The sequence below is a fragment of the Eschrichtius robustus genome, chromosome 14 (genome assembly GCF_028021215.1).
Source record: "Eschrichtius robustus isolate mEscRob2 chromosome 14, mEscRob2.pri, whole genome shotgun sequence".
NCBI lineage: Eukaryota > Metazoa > Chordata > Mammalia > Artiodactyla > Eschrichtiidae > Eschrichtius > Eschrichtius robustus.
Genome location: NC_090837.1, coordinates 92,947,289 through 92,963,685, shown reverse-complemented (window position 1 = coordinate 92,963,685; position 16,397 = coordinate 92,947,289). Strand labels below are relative to the sequence as shown.

Sequence of the window (16,397 nt, the reverse complement as noted above, 5' to 3'; positions counted from 1 at the left end):
ACTTTCACCTGCAGGGAACACTCCTAACAACTAGATAAGTACAATTCATCATGGTAGTAGAAACTGCATTTATTTGTCTTAACAGGTAGAAATTGGTGACCTGAAGACTAATAAAGGCCTCCCTGTGTTAAGTGATAATTTTCTGGCTCGCTAGCAATGAACCCAATTTTGTCCACCAAAAAACTGGGCATCAGTTCACACAGATATTAAGAAAACTTAACTACCAATATCCATAAAACCAAAGGCTGTGAAAACCAGACAAAACAAACATGCTTTGCCGCAACAACAGGGACGTTGCAAAGGAAGCAACGTTTACAATAATAAGCGAAAATCAGCAAATTCTCGATAAACGAGATCAATGGATCAGTATCCAAAGTGGCTTTGTATCTGGTCTGTCTGGAGCGTCACCCCACCGCCTCCCAAATCCAAGCATGTAAATCTGTTTAAAGCTCGACGTAGAGGGTCAGGCCCAGCTGACTTTCTAGGAATGATACAAAATGTTAATTAAGATTTCTAATTATTAGAGAAGTACAAATCAAAACTACATTGAGGTACCACCTCACATGTGTCACAGCGGCCAACACTAAAAAGTCTACAAATAAAAAATGCTGGAGAGGGTGTGGAGAAAAGGGAAAACTCCTGCACTGTTGGATGTAAGTTGGTGCAGCCACTGTGGAGAACAGTATGCAGGGTCCTCAAAAAACTAAAAATAGAACTACCATATGACCCAGTAATCCCACTCCTGAGCAAATATCCAGACAAAACTCTAATTCAAAAAGACATATGCACCCTTATGTTCATAGCAGCACTATTCACAATAGTGACATGGAGGCAACCTAAATGTCCATCAACAGATGAATGGATAAAGAAGATGTGGGACATAGATACAATGGAGTAGTACTCAGCCATAAAAAAGCACAAAATAATGTCATTTACAGCAACATGGATGCAACTTGAGATGATCATACTAAGTAAGTCATAAAGAGAAAGACAAATACCATATATCACTTATACATGGAATATAAAATATGACACAAATGAACCTATCTACAAAACAGAAACAGACTCATGAACACAGAGAACAGACTTGTGGTTGCCAAGGGGGAGAGAGTTGGGGGAGGGATCGAGTGGGAGGTTGGGATTAGCAGATGCAAACCATTATATATAGAATGGATAAACAATGGATAGGGATCTATATTTAATATCCTATGGAAAAAAAATATTAAAGAATGTATATATGTATAACTGAATCACTTTGCTGTGCAGCAGAAATTAATGCATTGTAAATCAGCTGTACTTCAATAAAAAAAGAAAAGAAAAAAAAAGTTCAGTTTCAATCTTAATTATGAAGTCTTTTGTTTTTCTACCGCTGTGCCTCATTTATGCTATTTTCCTCCTCCTGATAAATGTTCTCTTCTTCTTTCCTAATCCACCTTTCAGGGAGTTCCTTAAAAAAATATACTTCTTCCTTAAATATTCTCTGATCACCCAGCCAGAAAGGAGTTCCCTCCCTTTTCTGGACTCCAAATACTCAACCTGTACCTCTTTAATGGTATGTCACACAGTGACTTAGAACTGCTTGTATTCTATTCATGTCTTATCTCTCCAACCAGATTGTAGTACTAAAAAATAGAGACCATGTCTTACTCATTTTTTATATTCCTAACCAGGAACTATCATTAGATACTTAACATACACTGCTTAAACTCTTTGATACCAAATAAATATTCCTCAGCTGTCAAGTAAATGGATAGAAAAATCCACACTGTGCAAAACTGGCTAAATCTCCTCTTATCAAAATAAAGCACTCCATATGGCTGATTCGCTTTGTTGTGCAACAGAAACTAACACAGTATTGTGAAGCAATTATACTCCAATATAGATCTAATAAAAAAATTTTAAAAAAATAAAGCACTCTATCTCCTATGAGAATCAAAAGTCATTATTACAAATGATCAAGGATTGGCAATTCCACGTAAAAAAAGCCACACAGAAAAACACGTGTCTGTCTGTTAGCAAGCTCTACCATACGGGTAACGGGTATCTACTCCCATACTTCACGTGGTATGTGTTCAGGCATGTAAAAACTACTGAAAAAATTCCACCAAATAAATACTAGTAAAGAGAAGGAAGTAAATATACTAAATAATACCCACCCCCCCAATACTTAGTACCATGAAGTTGTATAAGTACATCTAAAAATAAAAAGTATCTTTGATCTCACAAGTTGAGGCTGGGTGAAAAGTAGCATAACAATGGCATTACCTATATAAGTACTATGCTGTCATCAGGATCCAAAAGAAACGTAAGGTTGTCCTCAGTCTCAGAATATTACAGTAGGTGCTACAGACTGTCCTTTCTGCTTGTAAGCTGCTTTTCATAAAGTCCTCTACTGCCCTTTCCCCCTCCCATTTGTAAGATACTCTACTGGATCCAAAAGGAGTTAAGATGTGTAATTCAAAACTAAGAGATGAAATCTGTGAGCTCCAAGATGGGTGAAAGAAAACGACAGGAATACTGATATGTATAAAATAGATAACTAGTAAAAACCTGCTGTATAAAAAATCAAATAAAATTCAAAAAAAGAAAAAAAACGATAGGAAGAGACTGGACAGACACAATCTGATAGAGAATCTTTAAGCAGTCAACTATGAACATGACCAACGATTAAAAGCTCTAAGTCAGACTAGACTGTAAACAGAGACACAGGGGAGGGTATAGTGATTCTTGATTTTGCTTCCTAGCTGCACCCTAACCTGCTGCATGCTAGAGTGTGGGTAAAATCCACAAGTGGGTCTTAGTGGTTCTGCCAACCCCTGAACTCACAGACCAAATACTCTATGTTCCTTTCTCTACCTGTCACTTTCCTCACACCCTCAAAGGAGTCCTGACCTACAAAAAAGGTCTTCTGTCTTCAGAGAAAACTCCATAAGTGGGAAGAATGCACCTTAGTGGTAACAGAGCCAGTGGCCCTAAGGTCCCGGTGCTCACCATTTCCTGGGAGAGGCTGCCTGGGTAGTGCAGACACAAACCAAGTAAAGCAAGGAGGACACGATCGTTGGTAACTGTGACAGATACCATGAAGGAAAGGGAGGTTATCAGAGAACACGAGGATTCCTACTTTAGGCTCCATAAACACATAAGACATGTATCCAAGGCCTCTCTGACAGCCATATATTTAGGCTAAGGCTGGAATGATGAGAAGGAGCCAGTCATGCAAAGGAAGGCTGAGTGAACAACTTTCTAGATTGAGGGAAGAGCATGTGCAAAGGCCCTGAGGTGGGAAACTGCAGATGCAAAACTTAGAAGCCCAGTGTGCCCGAAGTCCAAGGCGTGAAGGAAGAGTGGGCGCAAGACAGGCACAGCAAGGTACCTGGGTCTGGTTCGAAGTGCAATGAGAAGAACTAAAAGGTTTCAAATATGAACATGGTCTAGTTTATATATGTACTTCCCAGTTTTGAGACCACACATCATCCTCTCCAACACAGACACAAACCCATCAGGAGTGTAACTTTGCTGACAAAACAAACCAAAAAAGCCCACAAAGAACCCAGGGGTCTCAAACTGCCTCATCTGAAAAACAGATGAACAGTTTCTGAATAAAATGTAAGACGTTAATCATTTGGAGCCATTTGGAGATGTAGGGGAGGACTATCCAAGTTTTCCTAACAGGCCACGTCTCTTAAATTTTTCTAACAATGGACGGGTGGGGAGAGTTCAAGTTCAACATAAAGCACTGCAGAGACTCAAACATGAGTCAACTGCATATAAAGGTTTTATTCATAGCTAGTTTCCATTTGCAAGCAATTCTTCATAATGCCCCAATTTTGTGATTTAATTTTAGTGAATTACATTCAATTTCAATTCTGGTAGGAAATAGTTGTAGTTGCAAACCCTTCAGGGTCCACCAGTTATGGATATACCAGTCATTAGAAGTGTGTGTGTGTGTGTGTGTGTGTAGGTGTGTGTGTGGGTAGTGGTGTAGGTGTGTGTAGGTGTGTGTGTAGGGGTGTGTGTAGGTGTGTGTAGGTGTGTAGGGGTGTCTGTAGGGGTGTGTGTGTGCATGTGTGCATAAGTGTGTGTGTGTAGGTGTGTGTAGGGGTGTGTGTGTAGGTGTGGGTATGTGTAGGTGTGTGTGGGGTGTGTGTAGGTGTGGGTGGGTGTGTGTGTAGGTGTGTGTAGGGGTGTGTGTAGGGGTGTGTGTGTGTGTATGTGTAGGTGTGTGTGTAGGTGTGTAGACACAGTTAATGCAGCTAGGAACACATACAGACTCATCCCGAGGTTGCGTGGAAAACATCTACAGCACGTGCCCAAGCTTTAGGGATTCATAACTAGGTAAGTTCTGAAACGTAGGTTCAGAAGACGAAGAAAGATTCAGAACATGAAGTGGAAAGGAGGCCTGAATAAGAAAGAACACACTGCAGGATCCAGGCAGCCTATAAGAAGGCAACAGCCTAATCTCCTGCCCACATACACTCTGGTCTTCCTTGAATCCAACTGCCAAACTGCAGGGAGAGTAAAACCCGAAAGAGCTTTCCATCTCACCCAGTGAAAAACAGAAGTCTTTACAGTGGGCTGTAAGGCCGCACATGATGTGACACTCCCATTCCTATACCACTCTTCCCTTGCCCTCTCCACTCGCCTCCTGATGCTCTAAGGATACTACAAACATGCTGCCATTTAGGGCCTGGGTGCTGGCTGCAAACATTACCCAACCAACTCCTCCCCCGCCACTTCTTTCAAGTCTTCACGACTGTCACTTTCTCAATGAGACCTGCCCTGATCGTGCCATTTAGGCTGCAACACAAACCCTCTTACCATGCTCGTTCATTTTCCCTGGCAGACAACAGAACTGTCTTAGTAGGTTCTCTGTCACTCTCCCCCCTCTTTAAAGAACATAAGCTTCACAAAAGTAGGGATATTAACTCTGCCTTACTCACTGATGTGTCCCAAGCATCCAGGACCATAGCACGGGCACAGGAAGTGCTCAGTAACTATGAGTCAATAAATTTTAGACATGCAAACCTAATCAGGTATGGTGAACAGATACCCTGCCCATCTCCATCTTCCTCACTCCCCACCTCAAGCAATAATTTACCATCATTTAGGAAAAAGTTACAAAACTCCTTAACATGGTCAATAAAGTTCTACACAATCTGGCTATTTTGGTTGATTTCTGCTCCATTCATATTCACCATATTTTCACTCAACACACAACTTTTTAACATACTGCTCCTTTGATTTGAACTGTGTTTTTGTTTTGTTTTTTTCCATTCTCCTCTTTGACTAATTCCTTCACATGTCAGCTCATCTGTCAGTTCCTCAGGGAACATACCTTACTCTTCCTGATTAGGTGAAATCCCCCAATTACATGATCTCAGAGTACTGCATACCTCTCTGGCCTATGATTTTTATCCAGGATGTATGCTTACATCTGTTTGTATGATTATTTGATTAATACCTATCACCCCACCAGACTATGATTGACACAAAAGCAGAGACTATGTCCATTTTTTCCCCAGCATATTATCGCAGCACCTAGCTTGTATCTGGCCCAAAGAAGGCACTCAATAAATATTTGCTGAATAAACAACAAAGTAAAATGAATGAGAACACTGGTCCACAATGACAGGCAACTTGATGCTGATGTATATAATTGCCTCAAGAGCAGAATCAGTAACTGCCTCTGATGTCGTAAGTATTATATTTAAATTACCCTTAGTAGATCTGGGGTTCAAATGGTTCTGCTTCCCACTATCACATCCATTTCATAGAAAACAAGACTGATAACCACAGTAAAAGTACTTGGTAATTATCTACTTGATAATTATTCCTTTTTCAACTACCAACCCATATGCAACTTAATATAACATTCAATAAACAAAATTCAATCCTAAACATTAGAAACTACAAAAAGTTCTAGTAGGCCATATGGTCTTTTATCTCTTCCCTTCATTTTCTAGGCAAAGATTACTCTGGAATTTTTAAGAGTATCTGTTTTTCTGTTTGCACTTCTAAAAATATATGCCATCTTTTTATAGGATTACCATCTGTCTCATCATGCCGAAGTAAATGTTCTGAATTAGTTTCACTGCTTTTCTAATTGTAAAATTTTAAGTTTACACATATACTTGAAAATGTGTATAAAGGTTCAAGGGGAAGTTTTAGACATGAATACTTTATCCATACTGGCAGAAGAAAATATCTTCAAATAATTTCACAATCTCTTTTTTAAGGAATGATTGGAGGTAGTCATGCTTGCCATTGTAACACCTAATGAAAAAACTTAAACGACAACATCAAAACAACTACCTAACCTTCAACAAACAAAATAGCGTTATTATTGCCATTTTACAAGTGAGGAAACTGAGTCTCAGACAGATTAGAACTTGCCCAAATAAGTTAAATAATTTGCCACTAGGAAAACTAGCAGATCCAGAATTTGATCCTGGCTTCTGACGCCAAAGCTCACGTTTCTCCTGTAACAAGCTGCCCTGTTGGTCATGCTAGTGCTTCAGTCAGCGGTTCCCAAACTTTCCTGTCTCGGGACCTTTTTGTCCTTTTAAAAATTACTGAAGACCACAAAAAGCTCTGTCTTTGTGGGTTATATCTACTGAAATCGTTTCTTAAAAGTTAGTTGCCCTGGGCTTCCCTGGTAGCGCAGTGGTTAAGAATCCGCCTGACAATGCAGAGGACATGGGTTCGAGCCCTGGTCCGGGAAGATCCCACATGTCACGGAGCAACTAAGCCCGTGCGCCGCAACTATTGAGCCTGCGCTCTAGAGCCTGAGCCACAACTACTGAAGCCCACGCACCTAGAGCCCGTGCTCCACGAGAGAAGCCACCTCAATGAGAAGCCCGCGCACCGCAACGAAAAGTAGTCGCCTTGGCAGCAACTAGAGAAAGCCCACGCGCAGCAACAAAGACCCAACACAGCAAAAAAAAAAAAAAAAAAAAAAAAAAAAGTTAGTTGCCCTGGGAAATCTGAAACCATATCAAGAATTTTTTTACTCTATTACATTTAATCCCTATTAGAAATTAGAAATTTAATAAAAATATTTATTAATTCATTTTTAAATGACAATTTACTCACTACATGTTAACATAAATAACTTTTCAAGAAAAATAAATACATTTTCCCAAACAATAAAAATTCAGTGAGAGAAGTAGTACTGTTTTACATTATCGTAAATCTTTTCTCTGTCTGACAAGACAACTGCACTCGTCTGTGTTTGCATTCAATCTGTTACAATATGTTGTTTCAGTTAAAGTGTAAGAAGAAAATCCAACCTCCTACAGATATAGAACTGGAAAGGGGAGGATATTTTATTTAATAACCTTTTCATATAACTGTGGATAGTCTTCTTGTGATACTAGAACAAAATCAAGTGCTAGTTTCTTAAAAGTTAGTAGTGCTAAGAAATCTACAGCCATATCAAGAATTTTTTTACTCTACTACATTTAAATCCATTGGTCTCGGTGACATTTTGAATGAATCTTTTATGCATGCATGATTTTTTAACATCATGTATTAGTTATTTCATTATACAATATCAGAAAATTACATTTAATATCACCACTGGCCTCATCAGAAAAGTCTGTAAGTACTGGGAAGCAGTTAAGCAAACAGTGGTAGACAGAAGTTTTCCACAGTTCTAATTTTTGCTTGAATTTAACGTGGGCAACGATATTGTCAGTGAAGAGAAAGGCTTTACTTTGACCATTTATGAGAAAATATCGACTAAACACTCAAATTGATTAACCGTAGTTTGTCTGTCAATTGTTCTTTTAGGTAAAAGTGGCGTGTCATGAAAGAGCAGCTAGTTCAGTAAGTAACTCAAACAATGGCACAAGGCTTCGCTCAAGACACCTTCATTAGAATGTGGTACAAGTGCTTCCTACGCACTTCCATTTCATCATAAGGATTTTGAAAAGGTGTGTACTCACGGTCAAAATGTAATAAAATTAATAATTTTTATAGCTTCATCAATGACATTCTTAAATGTAACTGGAATTTTCTTCTTACTACAAGTGTTTGGAGGTGAAGAACATATGACTCCTATGAAAGTTTAATACTATTACACAGTTAGTGCCATTGCCTTGTTCGTGGTAAGGCACCATCAATTTTATTCACATTGCTTTTGCACCCTTGGCAAAAATGGCGATACGGTGAAAAAGGCAAATAATGTTTTAGCATTATTATGAAAGGCGATCCACAAACCATACTTTGAGAACTGATAGCTTAAACTATCTGTGAAGACAGTTTAAAAGAACAAAGAGAAAGACTTTTAATGTAAGCAAAGCATCCACATTAAAAGTCGGCAAGATAGGAGGTTCACTGTTGTAACCATCTCTGCATTTCAATTTCCAGTCAGTTTCTGAGCGTGACATAGCTCATGCCCTTCCAGGTCAGCTCCTTGGATTCTACTCCACTGCTCCTGAATCTGTCAGGTCACTACCTGCCATTACCTTTATAAGAAAGGAAAAATAAAAAAGAGATACTAAAGCCTTTCTATAAACGGAGAAGTAGAAATGAGGGAAAGAAACAGACCATATAAAAAAAGAAAATAAGGTCAATGGCCAATATAACAGGAGATGGAATTTAGGTCCCAATGTTTGTTATGCCAATAAATATGAATGGGATACACCCAACTATAAAAAGAAAAAGACCTTCAGATCTGGTTTTTAAAATCCAATCATATGTTACATAAAAACAACACACTAAAACCAACTGCCTCATAAAGTTTCAAAACATTGTAAAATTTCTATTAGCCACCTCTTTCCGATTCTCCTCTTCTTCAGCATTCCTGTGATTTTCTTATTCTATCAGCTGAATTATATCTACTTGTATTCTATTTGAGATCAGGAACACTATCACTTGGTCACTTGTTAGACTCCAGTAACTGAAATAGTTCCTGGGCATTGCTGATGCTCATCTAAACTTTTCTGAACTTACGAGTCTTTTTTTTTTAAAGTTCTTTCTACAAAAAAAAGATAATCGATTTGTAAACACTAAATAAATGCAGATGGCTAAAAAAATTTTCTGTGGAATTAGGTGTAAGCAAAACCACTCTAAAGGACTATGAAAACGTTACTTCAAAAAATATCTCAGCCTTTGTACGAAGGTTGCTTTGCAAGTGTGATTATAATTTTACTTAAAAGAAGTGCCAAACTGGAAATCATAGATGATGCATTACGGAAGGCTAGAGATGACATAATTCAAACTGATAGAGTTTTTAGTCACTGATTATTTAAAGAAAAAACATTGGTCCTACCCTTGGAAATGAATGAGAGTGCATATTTACTTCTTTTAATTTAAAATAAAATGTTTAAAAGTACATGAATGTATGTTTCAGTTCAGTTTTTCCATTAACTGATAAATACCAATCCTAATTATTTTGGGAAAAAAATCCTCTAATAGAAAAGAACGAAAAAAGGCATAAGCTAACGACAACTGGCTGTCATAATCAAGAAAAAAGGGAAAATGTATTTACACAAAATTAGAAATGGAAAGAGCAATAACTATGGATCTATGAGAAATCAAAATATGTAAGAGTACTTTGAAATGCTATGAAAATTAACCTGAAACTCAGATGAAATGGATAATTTTACGGCAAATATATATTACCAAAATTTGTATCAGAAGAGGTAGGAATCCAAAAGAGGCTAACAGTTGTCAAAGAACCTGAGAAAGTTATCCAAGAACTACCATGGCCCTCTCTTCCCTTGGGGAGAAAAAGTGACAAGTCACTAAAGATATATGTCCAATACTCACTAAACTACTTCAGGGCACAGCGAGGAAAAAAAAAAGGCTCCCAAATTTATTTTTGAAGTCAAAAGAACATTGATACCGCAACTAGACAAAGACAACAAATTCTAAAACACCAAAACACCAATCTCACTTATGAATACCGAAACAGAGATCTTAAACATCAGCAATCATTCAGAGTAGTGGGGGGAAACAGTTCAACTAGATAAGGCACATCCCAGGGTGGCTAGCATGGCTGTATATTTGCAAATTTATTAGTAGAAATAGATGGACATTTAACACGATACATATAACAAAATTATGAGCCATAATGAATAATGAAGAAATGCTGAAAGCCAGCAACAAGGATGCCAATTATCAATACCATTAATTAGCATTATTTTTAACATATTATCCAATTAATTAGACGAGAGTAAGAAATAAGTATAAATATTGGAAAGGAGGAGACAAATTGTCATTATTTACAAGTGACATGATTGAATGAATATCTGGAAATACAACAGATGCAGCTGAGAAACTATGAGGGAGGAAAGATGAAAACTCAGTTAAGTAACTGCTTACAAAATGTATATGTAAAAATCACTAGTAATTCTATATATTTTAAAAGCTGGTAAGAAAATATAATAAAAGACTAGATTCTACTTATAACAGTTTTTAAAAAGATGAAATTAATTTTTTAAATGTCCAAAACTTCATGAAAAACTCTAAAACTCCTCAGAGAATCATAAGAGATCTAAATATATAGAAAGACTTATCTTGTTCTTCAATAAAACAATTCAATTCTGTCAAAATGTTAATTCAAGATCCCAAGAAAACATCAACGATGTCTTTGCAAGAAACCTGACAAAATGATATTGAAGTTAACTCTGACATATAAGCAATGAAAAGAGTCAGGAAAATCCTAAAGGACAAATGAAGGAGGATGAGCTTCACTGGATGTCAGAACACACTGTGAGCGCTTAAACCTGGAGGGAAAAAGACTAGCAGTCAAGAAACAGACCAGACACATAGGAAAGGCTCTGTAACTAAGGAGACAGGTTGAACTACCGGAGGAAAGGTGGGTTATTAAAGAAACGATGAGAGTAGGTTGGAAAACCATTTGGGAGTGGTGGGGAAAGCAAGACTCTGACTTTATTTCTTATGTAAAAATAAATTCCAGAAGGATCAAATATGTAAACAAAATAAATAAATAAATGAAAGTTGAAGGAAACTCTTAAAAAACCTGCACTGCAAGAAAGACTTTCTATGCACAACATAAAACCTTGACTCCATAAAGAAAAAGATCGACAAATGTAACAATGCAAAATGTATACATTTCTGGATAGCCAAAAAGTGGCATAAATAAAGCCAAAAAACAAACTGGAGGAAAACTGCCAACACATATGACCAAGGATTAATTTCTGTCACATAGACCATGCTCTTAGAAACCAGTAAGAGAAAGGCACACAATCCTATAAGGAAACGGGCAAAATATACAAAGGAACAGTTCACACAAAAAGAACGATGGAAGAAAAGAAGTCAAGAAAACAAGTAAGAGAGAAATCAGGCAAGCAAGAGAGGGAGAAAATGAATTCAAGTGGCCAATCAACACCCTAGAAGATTCTCAACTCATTCAACACAAAGAAATTAAAGGAATTTGGGCGTGATGGGAAGTGTTCTACAATGAGATTGTGATGGTGGTTACATGACGGAATGCATTTGTATAAACTCAACAGACTGTACACTATAAAGGGTGAGGTTCACTGTACGTAAACTGTATATCAACCTTAAAAATTCACTAAAAAGGAAATTCAAAGCAAAACAAGATAATATCTTTCACCAATGAGTTTGAAAAAACTAAATAACAACGTTGACAAAGGTATGGGAAACTAGCACTGATAACTAATTGTTGAAGTGCAAATTGGTACAGCTTGTGGAGGATTATTTGAAAATATTTATCAAAATTTTAAAATTCACATATGCTTTAACCAACAATTATGCTATTAGGAATTTGTCTTTTGGATCCATATTCATGCCAAAAACAGGAACATATGGAAAACGATGTTCCCTACAGAAATAAAAAAAAAAAAACAAAACTAATATTACTTAATCATTTACCTAGTAATGGCCTACTATTGGTAAATATAGGCCGCATGTTGGCCTAATATGTGCCAGGCCTTGGGTTAAGCCTTTGGAATACACTGTGTCTCGTTTAATCCTGATAACCCAGTAAGTTTGGTACTAGGCACAAGAAGTATAGCACAGTGGGAAGCACTCCTCTGAAACCAGAATGCACGAGTTCACGTATATCCCAGGTCCACCTTTTATCAGTGTGTTATCTTAGAAATAACAGTATCAATCATGCAAGTTAGTTGTGAGATTTAAATGTGTTCATAAACGTGATGTCCTTAAAAAATGCTTACCACACAGTAAGCTATACAGGTGCTTGCAGCTAAAGGCAGTCGTAACAATAGTAACATTCCCATGGCGTAAATGGGGACGCTGAGGCAGAGATCACAGCACTTGCCTAAGATCACACAACTGATTCTACAGAACGAGTCCACTTAATCACTACACAAGACTTTTGCGGCATAATTCATTTTGGTAAAAATGTGGAATTAATCTAAATATCAGGGAGCAACAATAAAAATACACATCAAAAATCAGTGGACTAGTATAATAAATTTAATCCATCAATACGACGGAATATTATATAAAGAAAGGGGTCTAAGATACATTGTTGGAAAAGGGCAAGTTACAAAATAAAATGCAAATATGATCCCATTTGTGTATTTATTTATATGCCTAAGTATGTATAGTAAACGTCTCAAAGAATATCCAAGTATCAGTGATTACACTTCTAGTGAATAGGAAATGGGATCAGGAAGCCCTACATGCAAGACATACATTTTCTACAGTAGATCTTCCTGTAGCAATGGCACAGGTTTCACTTTACTACAGAACAATGGCCACCCTCCCCCCTTACAAAAGAAAATCTGCAGCCTGTGTAAAGGAATGTGTGTCTGTGTGTTTCAGCCACCTGGTGTCATGAAAAGCAGGACTCTGATGCCCTCAGGGTCAAAGGTAAGGTCTCAACAGCTTTCCTTAATCATCCATCTCTCTAAACCTGCTTAAACTGTTCCCAATTCTCCCCAGCTTCTAATCTCCTGATCCAACTTCCCCTTTGCACCTTGCCTTGTCTCATTCCATATACCGCACCCTCTTCTTTCAGCCTTTTGCTTCTTATTCACAACCCAGACTCTCCCAGCAGCTCTGATCCCTACGAACACCAGGAATGTACACCTGATCCAGCCAAATCCCTGACATCAAACAACCTCGGTACCACTGAGTTCACTCCATACAAGTGGTTCTCATCATTCACTACAATTTCTGTACGTTTCCTTAACTATGCCCACCTCTTTGCCTCCCTCTCCTACAGTATTTATCACTCCAGCTCACATACTTGTCTTGACACTGATAAAACACTGCACTTCCTTGAACAGTATAAGGAGATAGCTCCAAACCACAGTAAAAACAGGGATGAAAGATAAAGTCCTTACCCTCCAGGCCCTTAGATTCCAGTAGAGAATTTAAGTAAGCAAGCATTTGCAGAAGGGTTGTAAAAGGAACACATTTAGGATGCGACCATCATTCAGAGAGACCTAACTCACACCAGGAGGAAGAGGGGAGGTGTCCTGTCACTACGGCTACTAACACCACCACAAGCACCACTCACTAGGAGGTTACTATGCACTAAAATGCACACTAATCTCCTTGAATCCTCACAAGAACTCTATTTGGAAGGTCCTATCTTTATCTCCATTTTATAGAAGAGTAAAGGAAACCTTAGAATGTTTAACAATTGGCCCAAAGTCACAAAGGAAGTTGCCAAGCAATAGACACAAGAGCTGCCCATTGGCAGTTTCCTGTCACGTGTCACTTTATCTGACTGTGTTAACACAATATGGAGCCTGGGAGGACAGAGCCTTATGGTTCTGAGCAGAGACTCTGCAGCCATCCTGCCCGAGTTCAAATCACAGCCACCACTGCCCAATGATCTTGGGCATCCATGCCTCAGTTTCCTCATCTGAAAATAGGAATTAAAAATTATATACCAAGGGGGATCCACTTCTGGCATGATGGAAAGGGAAGCTAATAAATCCCCTCTGTAAAAAGCAACTATGAAGCTGGGCCAAACTGTCAAAAGCAACCATTTCAGCATTTTGGAGATAAACTAACAGCATACAACTGAGAAGCTTATTCATAACAACCAGTGAACATTGGGACTTCATTAAAATTATAGACTTTTGTGTTGCAAAATGCATCATTAAGAGGAAAGAAAAGCCACAGACTGGGAGGAAATATTTGCATACCATATATCTGATAAAGGACTTGTACCCAGAACAAATATATAAAGAACTCTTTAAGACTGAATGAAAGATAAATAACCTGTTTTTAAATGGGCAAAAGACTTAAATAAGACCTTTTACCAAAGACATACAAATGGCCAGTAAGCACACGAAAAGGTGCTTAACACTACTGGCCCGTGAGGACAATGTAAATGAAAACCACAATGAGATACCACCACCCACCCACTAGAAGGACAAGACCCAGCCTTAGCAAGAATGTAGAGCAACTGGAACCCTCCTACATCACTGGTGGCAACGTAAAATGAGTTGGCTTTTAAACATTTTTCTTTTTTCCTTATTACAGGAAAGAATGATTAAAATGCTTGACTAGATATACAGAAAACAAAGATTTATGAAAAGGCAGATAATTTCAGACCCTTAGGAATCACTCCGTATCAGTTTATACAGATCATCTACTTTCTTTTTTCTACAGCTGTATAGTACTTGTGTATTGACGTTTTATTCTTTTTGTGGTGTCTTGAAGAACTTAAGTTTCTCACTGTATTTTAGTCGAATTTGTAAGTCTTCCCTCATTGTAGGCCGCTTCTATTGTCTTAAGAAATTCTTCCAACAATGAAAGCATGTATCTCCTGTTATTTCCTATAAAAAAGTATTAAAAGTTCTGCCTTTCACATGCAAGTGCTTGGTTAATACTTGGTTAGTACTGACTTATGTGTCAGGTAGGGATTAATTTGCATTTTTCCACAGGGATAACCAATTGGCTCAACACATTCACAGAAAAATATTGACCCTCATAAGAATCAAAGAAATGCAAATTAAAATAGCAGTGATTTTTCACAAGTCAAATCAGCAAAGACTTTTCTAAATGATGATATTCCCTACTTAAAAATGTCTTAATATAGTTGTAAAAAATCACTTGGCTATATGCAACTCTTAAAAATATTCATACTCTTGACCCAATAATGCTATTTTTATAAATCTTGAATATGAAAACAAAACGTAACAATGTCCCCTGATTATGTGGTGAAAAATAAATTTAAATTTAAAAAACCAGAAACATTCTAATTTCCAACATTATGAGAACCGTAAACAAAATGTTTACACATCTACACAATGGAACTTTAGGGAACCAGTAAAACTGATATTTATACAGTTAAAAATAACATGGGGGAAAAGTTCATATTGTTCATTTGTTAAGTGCAAAAACACAGGAAACAAAATCTTATGTAAAGTGTGGCCTCGATTATGTAGAAAGAATAGGGAGGAAAATCAGACCAGAAAGAAATACAGCATAACTGTCAACTGGATCATAGAAGACTTTGTAAATATTATTTTCAATACCTTATTTTCAAAATATTCTATAATAAACATGGAGTGTTTTTATAAGAATAAAGTCTGTAAATTTGTTTGTTCTTAAGGTACTTTTTAAAAGGGAATGGCTGAGTAGATCCATCAGGTCAGTGCAGAACGCAAGGTCTTTTCTTGGCTTTCGTACATGGCATGACCACCAAACAGAAAAGTAAATCAGTAGATAAGAATATTGCATTATTTTTGTTTTATTACAAACTAGACAGCCCCCTCCTCCTCAGCCCACTTAAAATAACTTTTTGCAAATCTGACGTTACTTTTTATTTGGTATATGAAATAGTTAAAGTTTAAATGCTAAGAGTAATAACCCCACCAGCTCTTCAATGACCCTCGTCCCTCCCTACTTCAGCTTATATCCCATGATTAATCACCATCATTCCCCAGCTCGTACCTTCAATTCCCTTCCCGCATTCTCACCCTGAAAAACTCCCCTGGCAAAACCACAACTCCCATTAAATCCGACTCTCCCTGCACCACGCCTGCACCCTTACAGGGAACGTGGCTGGAGAAACACGTGACCTCTCTGGCTGGTCTCACTTTGTAGTCATCACCATGAACCTCAGATGTAGCCTTAATGCCGCCTGGAAATCAAACCACGTTCCCCTGGTCCATTCACCTCTCACTTTCCTTGCCGACCATGTCACATCTTTCCTCATACCTCCAACACCTACTCCCCCATCTTCAAGCTCAGCGGATGGCCCAGTGTCCTATTTCACAGAGAAAATTAAGAACTTCAGAAGAAAACTGCAGACTCCAACACCACATCAACCCATATCCATCCTTTTATTATATACATCCACGCACCTTTCTACAGGGCCCCCCTCCACTGGTGCGCTTGGTCTCCTTCCCCTTCCAAAAATTTCCCTCTACTGGATCACTCCTAAAAATGTCACTTCTCACAGATACAAATAA

At 37.8% G+C, this 16,397-nt stretch overlaps 1 protein-coding gene across 5 annotated transcripts in view; it reads right to left on the bottom strand.

The window, feature by feature from the left end:
* Window positions 1–16,397, bottom strand: part of SOCS6 (suppressor of cytokine signaling 6) — a 34,081-nt gene that overhangs the window by 6,206 nt on the left and 11,478 nt on the right. The window lies entirely within an intron of this gene.